Source organism: Caloenas nicobarica, chromosome 29 (genome assembly GCF_036013445.1).
Source record: "Caloenas nicobarica isolate bCalNic1 chromosome 29, bCalNic1.hap1, whole genome shotgun sequence".
Taxonomy (NCBI): Eukaryota; Metazoa; Chordata; class Aves; order Columbiformes; family Columbidae; genus Caloenas; species Caloenas nicobarica.
Genome location: NC_088273.1, coordinates 3,615,551 through 3,622,499, shown reverse-complemented (window position 1 = coordinate 3,622,499; position 6,949 = coordinate 3,615,551). Strand labels below are relative to the sequence as shown.

At 47.4% G+C, this 6,949-nt stretch overlaps 1 long non-coding RNA gene across 1 annotated transcript; it reads right to left on the bottom strand.

Annotated features, from left to right (window-relative positions):
- Positions 1–5,053: 5,053 nt before the first annotated feature.
- Positions 5,054–5,926, bottom strand: LOC135999624 (uncharacterized). The gene is made up of 3 exons (XR_010607699.1): positions 5,877–5,926; positions 5,437–5,526; positions 5,054–5,224 (listed from the first exon to the last, which is right to left on the bottom strand). It is a non-coding gene; the product is annotated as an uncharacterized LOC135999624 (long non-coding RNA).
- Positions 5,927–6,949: the final 1,023 nt, after the last annotated feature.

The following is a 6,949-nucleotide window of genomic DNA, read 5'->3' as shown; positions in this document are numbered from 1 at the left end:
ACTATATTGTACTTGAATGTGACTTGAATGTGGAATTCTGGGTTTTAGTGCTGTATTGAAATGGATGTTGTTCTGCAGAATTTTGGAAAAATGGGATGAAGTACGGTACTGTAAGTCCATTTGCTCTTATTGTTATCTAATAATTTTGAGACCAGAAAAGAATTTAAATTGTTAAACTCTGATTCGCATTGAAAAAAAAAACCACCACAAAAAACCAAACCAACCAAACAAACAAAAACAAAAACCCCAACCTAAATGCTATGATGTGAACTTGGTTGTATTTAAAAGTTGCTAGAATATGAACTGATTTGGATCTAGGAAAATGGAATAATAGATTGATGTTTAATATGCTGGTTTTTGACATCTGTAAATTGTAAAAGGTAGATGGAGCTAAGGAATGTAGCTATTGCTGAGCTAACTGGAATTGCATATAAAGTGTATGATGTTTGGAATGAAACGGGAAAACAAAAAAGCAAAATATCCCAGGGCTGTGCTGTACAGCCTGAACATAAATTTCAGGCCTGTGTCAAGCTGCAAGATAAACTCAGCTCATTGTAACCCAGCAGTCCGGCAACTCCTCCTTAGCACCAGCGATTACGCCACCTGCGTGGCCTTGGCTATGTCTAAACTGCGGCAAGAAGAGAAAGAAAAAAAAAAAAGGAAAAACCTGTTTGCCCGCTGCTAAGTGGAGAAAGGGGGCTTTATTTCCCTCCCTCTGTCTTTTTTCCCTGGAGTGTTGTCATCCATCCTTGTTGTGGCACTGCGTGGCTTCTCGGCTCTGAATCAGAGGTCGTCAGTGCTGTTTCTTTTTGCTTCCGTCTCGTCTCTTAGGTTCTTGCACATCTGGGGAAAGAGCCCATCACTTTACCTCCTTGCTGAAGTCGGTCTTTTCACACCGCTCAGCTTTGGGGGGTGTATGGGAATGTAGCGGGAGATTTGGTGAGGAGGTTAGTTAAATGTAAATACGCTCAAGTGACTTGCACCTGTCTGTAGAAAAAGCACATACATCACGCTAATTGTTTTACTGACCTTGTGTGCTCGATGAGCAGAACCTCTGTGTTAGATAACACAGGCCTGTGAGAAACTCCAGGCACCTTATCACTATGTCCGAGATTCTTGCTTTGTTGTGAGAAAGAGCGGGAGGCTGCACCAGCCTGAAGCCTTGAAATCCAGGCGAGCTCAGCAGGCGCAGTGATCTTCCAGCAGGGCTGAACTGACCAGCGCCTGCGTCCCCCTTGTGTCACCTCTGCCTGGGAGCTCAGGTGCGACTTCGGAGATCCCCCGGTAGAGAGGTAACTAAAATAAAACTTGCTCTTTGCAATGCATTCGTGGCCTCTGGCTCTTCTTGCGACGTGCCTGCGCATGTGTACACAGGGGGCCAGAGTGCTGAGTGCGTCTCTGGCTCAGACTGGTACTAATTTGGGCGTGGAGTGGAGCCAGGCTGGTCTGATGTGGAGTTTGGGCTGATTTGTTTTCATGCTGGGCTGGAGATCTTGCCATCTCAGATGGCGGCGAGAGGGAGGCTTTCTTCCCCCCTGCCCACCCCCCAGCAATGTTACTGCTGGAGAACTGTAATCCTGCATGAAGGAGTCTGAGGGTGAAATTTAAAGGCATCGCCAGTGGATCCATATTTCTAATGAAGCTGGGAAATTAAACTAAAAAGGGTTTTTTTTTAAATGGACTTATTCTGTGGTAACTAGTTGTAAGAGATTTCTTAGTAAATTCACCGTGCTAGTTTTTGAGGTCATGGGAAAGAAAGAAAGGCCATTTTTTGAAACCAATGGAATGCCAAATTTCGAACAAAGTTTTAATAACTGAATTCTCGTATTTGCCAGAAAGGCCTATACCTCTCTCAGGTCAAGATTTGTTAAGTAAATCGTAAGCTCAAATAATGTTTGCTGAGAATTCTGTTTAGTTGCATGTCCTCCAAGAAGCTGCTTGGATGGTGCAGATCTGCTTGCTACAAGTGAGAAATCTCCACGGAAATTTCGAATGCTGTATTTCCATTAGTATTGGCAGCCAATGTTTCAGTAAAGCCAACACTACGTTGATAGAACTGAAACAGGACTTCGATGCGGTAAGGGAAAATGATATCCAGTAAATATGACAGCCAAAATGGAGTTCGAGACTTTGATGAATGAATTGATGACAACCTTACAGGCTGACTGCATTCGATGGGACTTGCAGATTTGTCTATTTATAGCTACAACACAGAAACAACCTGTGGCTATAGCGGGACAGTATGACGAGAATGCTAACAGACTGATATACAGATTGTTACTCTGATCAAGAAATGCAGGGAATGAATTCAAGTCTTAATAGGCCATGATCCTTTTGTCCTATATGTGCCATTTGTGAAATCTAATTTTGATTTTTTTTTATTTGCAATCTATGTCCTTGTAAATTGCACTAGCTGATTTTCTTAACAGTATAGCTTTTGGCATGCCTGAATGTAAACTGCTGCAGAACCTGCAAGTCTTTCACATCAGGTCACAGACTATACTTGTGTTTGGTCTGATCCCATATGCTTGCACAGTTTTTGTTGATGGTTCAGGGAAGTCTCATAAAGCTGTAGCGGTCTCACGTGAAGATAACAATTGGCATCATTCTGTAAAAATTATTGAAGGTTCAACACAATTAGTAGAACTTGGCACAGCTTTATGTCACTTAAAGCTTTTTAAGGAGGAACCTCTAAATTTGATTTGTGATTCTGAGTACGTAGTCAAGGTCCAACGCACGCATCTGATTCTGAATTTTTTTTTTAAACAAAAAGGGGGAGAAGTAGGGGAAACACCACAAAACTGGTTGTCAAAAGCGTTGTATGTGATGAATCACTTATATCTAAGTGGTGCAGCCCAAATTCCCCCTGTGATGAAACACCTTACAAGTATGACCCAAAAACATGCTAAATCAGAAAGAACCTACATTAGTTACGTTCAAATCACTAGTTAATGGTCAATGGAAAAGGCCACATCAATTGGTAACCTGGGGGAGAGACTATGCTTGTGTCTTTACAGATCAAGGGCTGCAATGGTTGCCAGCGTGAAATGTGAAACCTGTGTTATCTTCCTGACAATGACTGCTGCAGCTGCTGCGTTTTGGATGCCTGCACAGACAAAGACTAACATGTGGATTACTTTAGCCAACACGACTGGCCAGGACTCTATACGCCTAGCTACGGCATCTCTGGAAAGCCCATTCCACACATGCTTGGTTGGCATCCCCCTTGACAACTACAGCAGCATCACACGACTGTTTCAAAATAGTGGTCGGTGCAGAGGCATCGCAACGAACTGTAATAATACCAACATGGCACTTTGGATTAATTGCCTCCCAGAAGCAGATATTGAACCACAGGATCTGGAATTGCTGGGATCTATGCCCAGGGACGCTTGTATCCAGCTGCTTTGTGAGCAGTGTCAGAACAATATATAAGAGCATGAATGGATAAAACTGCAAAATGTTCGTGCTACCCTTGGTGACTATAGAAATGAAACTCAATGGTGTGATGCCTTGCGGAGGAATCCAAGGGGTGCCGTTGATAATATGGGACAGCGACCCCGAAAACTCCCGTATAGTGCATTCTTGATCTGTGGAGACAGAGCCTGGCCAGGAATTCCTTCTAACGCTGTTGGATGACTGTGTAGTTCGAGACAATTAACTCTCTTAACACCCAATGTATCTATAACGATAGATCACAGAAGAGTAAGACAGGAAAAATGCTTTTTGCATATATATGAGTCAAAATGTGATGGTAGTGTAGATTTTTGGGGATCGGGGTTAAGAGTTTTAGGATCTCTTGTACCTGGTGTTGGCACAGCTCAAGCTTTAAATACTTTAGAAAAATTAAGATGCTGGCTAGCTAAGCAAACTAACAGAACTTCTAAGGCTTTAAGAGGGCTTTTGTTAGATGTAGATTCTGTAAGACATGCTGCACTGCAGAAAAGAGCTGCAATAGACTTTTTGTTGTTAGCTCAAGGACACGGATGTGAAGATTTTGACGGTATGTGCCATATGACCTTGTCAGATCATTTGAATCAATTCATAAAAGTATACAAGTACTGAAAGAGGGAGGACAAAAGTTGCAAGTTGGTGATGGATGGGATTGGTTAAATAAATTTAGTGGTTGGGGGCTCTCAGGGTGGTTGTTATCAGTAGCGAACAGGACTGATTGTTTTGATGATTGTTGTGATTGTGTTACTAAGGTTGCCATGCATGATTTCTCTGCTGCAAAGGGCCCTGCAGCAGACAATGAAGGCAATTTTTTAGCACAAAAACAAAAAGAGGGAATTGTGGGGAACTACGGTGGGTCCGTGGATTCCCTGACGGAGGGCATGGGAACAGAGATCAGCCTTGAAGATATTAAGGCCTATCTGAGAGAAAGATGGGAGTAAAGGAGTATCCGGAGGTATCAAGGTGTACCCGTGAGAGAGAAGGGAGTAGAAGAGTAACATTGATGATAGCAAAATCAGCCAATGAGATGTTACTGCCGTAACTTGTAACCAATAGTGAAGAGACATATGAATTGGTAAAACTGTATAAAAATGCACTTGTGGCAATAAATGGCATCTACTACTTTCATCCTGGAAGAACATGGTTTATGTCGTTTCTCCGTCTCAACCGCGACACCATTCTGTAATTCCCCCCTTCTGTCTTTAGCCCATTGTGCTGGTTGAAATGGTATGAAATGGCAGAACCCCAACCGCATCCTGGGATGCCCACTCACCGGCCCCGTCTCTCAGGAGCCCCTTGGAATCCTCCAGCAACCCCCAGGAAACACTCTTGCCCATCAGCGAGCTGCCCGACCCCCTGCCCATCCTACACACTGTTAGAGCTGCCAGGAGCACGGAGTTCCAACCCTGCCCAGCCCTGGAATGCCAGTGCCGAGGGGAGGGCAGAATAACAAGTGGAGAAACACTTCAAAATTCCACGTCGACACTAATCAATCTGACACAAACGAACCTCTGACACGGATTAGCCAGATCAAGAACAGGAACGTTCATGGGGTGAGGAATCGGATTTGCAAATCCTCTACACCAATCTGAACTGACACATCATTTTTTATTTTTTTGCCTTTGTTTCTTCTCTGGTTTCAACCGAGGCTTTCTGGTTTTGCCATCTTCCCGTGAACCTGCACTCGATAAATGCAGGTGTACATCGGGTTTCCCCAGTTGCTCTTCACAAAAAATTTGACATAGGAAAAGGCTCTGCGAAGTGGCGCGTTCTGTGAAGAGGGAAAAGGAAACAGAGGCGTTAAGAGCAACACTGCAGTCAATGGATCTGCCCCCGCCAGCCCCGCTTCTGCACAGGAACAAGCTCCCAAAAGTGCTGTGGGCCCCTGTGCCCAGCGAGAAAACGTTCACGCTCTTCCTGCTGCGGACTTGCAGGCAAACCTGCTTTGCTCCCTGGCATCTTTCCCCCGCATGTGGACCGTACCTTCAGAGGGAAGGTCTGGATGGGATCTTTCGCCACGTCATACATGAACGTCCCAAGCAGAGTTTCCTCTTCTCCATCCGCATCCACTCCCTCGGGGGCAAAGCACAAGGAGAGCAGCTCAGACTCATCCCAGCACTGAGGAGACGTACGTGCTGGATCAGCCCCGTCCCATTCCCAGCCTCTCCTGGGACTCCAGCACTCGTCTGGCACTGGTTGGGCTGGAGCTCAGTCTCCGCCTGAAGTTTTGGTGAAGAACCCTGAGGTGCTTTGGCCAGAATAAGTCTTGAGAGAGGAAATCTCTAGAGCCCTTGAAGTGTTGTGCCATGGCACGGCCGGGGTCAGGAGAGAGTGGGGAACAAATCTCAGAGGACGCACAAAGTCGCTGTCACGGCTTTGCCACAAGGCCAAATCCCAGGCAGAAGCGCCCAGCAGAGACTTACAAAGACGGCGACGTCTCTGGGGGCGCTGGTGACAAACCCAGAGGGAGAGGCTTCCTTGGAGATGTGCTGCACGGTGACGGTGCTCAGATGGACTCGTGCGGGCAACCTGATGACCACCTGGCCCTGATGCCCTTGGAAAGGCCAGCAGTTCCCTGGGGAAACATCCGGCTGCAACGGGAACAGCAGAGAAATGAAGCGTGAGAGACCGCTGAGGCCAACACAAGTGCTCCTGGAGTTTGAAGCGCAGGCACCGGGGTGTCTGTGGGGTCTGCTGCAGCTCGGAAGTGCCCTGAGCTCAGTCACGAACTTCCCAGGAAGGCAAGACACCAGCACTGAGGATTTCTGGTGCCATACCTGCAGAACAGCCTCAGGAGGGTTGGCAGGGTGAAACAGCTGTAAAACCATGCAGCTCCACTTCCCTTGGCAGCTGTAGGTCTGGGAAGTTCTCCGCATGTCAATGGTGGCACCTGGAAGGAAGGGAGGGCAGATGACTGCAAGAGGCCACAGACCAGGAGGACGCGGTGCTCAGACGCAACTCGTGAGGCCGCTGCCAGCTCCTCATTTTTCAGTCCTGTCCTCATTGCCGCTTTGGAGAGCAGCGCCGGGAGCACGGCTGGGCTGCTTGTGTCCATACCAGTGCTCTGCAGCGCCCAGTCAGACATCTCCACGGAGACTTCCGAAGCCACATTGGATGCTGCCTGGGTTGAGAAACAGCACGGTCAGCTGTCTGAGCCCACCAACAAACCCAAGGAGGATTTCTCGGTGGTTCGGCCCAGCCAAACCTCCTTCCCCAAGTGCACCCTCACCTTCCTCGCGCTGCGGAGCTCCACCCTCAGCCGAGCCACCTCCTGCAGCAGGAGCCGCATCTTTTGGGTTTGTGCCGCCAACAAAGCCCGATAATTGCTGAAGGACCAGGAAAGCAGATCTCGTCAGAGAGTGGTCCATCCCCTCTGGGGAGCGCTGGAGCTCAGCAAGGAGCACAGACACGTGTGCTCGCCCGGCTTTGCGAGCGCTCCCCTCCTCACCAGGCTGAGCAAAGCGAAGGCCGGAGGGAAGGACAGGAGCCCCAGCTT